The sequence below is a fragment of the Fukomys damarensis genome, unplaced genomic scaffold (assembly GCF_012274545.1).
Source record: "Fukomys damarensis isolate Sample0158 unplaced genomic scaffold, DMR_v1.0_HiC HiC_scaffold_12, whole genome shotgun sequence".
Classification (NCBI taxonomy): domain Eukaryota; kingdom Metazoa; phylum Chordata; class Mammalia; order Rodentia; family Bathyergidae; genus Fukomys; species Fukomys damarensis.
Genome location: NW_022900924.1, coordinates 53,159,769 through 53,160,444, shown reverse-complemented (window position 1 = coordinate 53,160,444; position 676 = coordinate 53,159,769). Strand labels below are relative to the sequence as shown.

General features: G+C 51.3%; 1 protein-coding gene across 1 annotated transcript in view; it reads left to right on the top strand.

Moving 5' to 3' along the window:
- Fam131a (family with sequence similarity 131 member A) overlaps positions 1-676 on the top strand; it is a 7,540-nt gene that overhangs the window by 978 nt on the left and 5,886 nt on the right. The window lies entirely within an intron of this gene.

Genomic DNA, 676 nt, shown 5'->3' with positions numbered 1-676 from the left:
TGAAGAGAATTTAATGTTTGTTTGTTTGTTTTTTTGGTACTGGGGATTGAACTTGGGTCCTTGCGCTTGCGAGACAGTCCACCAAACCGCTGAGCTCAATCCCCGGCCCATTTTAATGTGTTTTGCAAGGGGTGTAGGTAGGCTGAGAACCTGGGGGAAGATTCAGAATTTATCCGTGTTTGGGTTTCACCACGAATTTTTTTTTTTTTTTTTGGTACCGGGAATCGAACTCGGATCCTTGTGCTTGCCAGGCAGGCGGCAGAACCACTGAGCTAAATCTTTGGCTCACCACGGAGTTTTGATGGCAAAATATTTGTAGAAAAGAAAAATATTTGCAGAGGAGGAAGGTGGCCAGTGGGCTGTCACAAAAAAACAGCACCAGAGTCAAAGCCATTGAATGAGGGGCTTTCAGAGTTGAGAAGACACCAGGCGTGTCTGGTGTTCTGGGAGGTGGGGGAGCGGTGGTAAGAAATGAAACTGGGGGTCCCTGCATGCAAATGGGGATCTTGGCAGAAGTGGGGCCCAAGCTGAACAGCCTTTCCGAACTTCGCAGTGGCCTCGGACCCCGCGTGGGCTGTGGAGTGGATCGAACTTCCGCGTGGCCTGTCCCTATCCTCTTTGGGATCTGCTCGGACCCTCCGAGGCTGGAGCCGGTCCTCCCGTCCTTCCTCAGTTG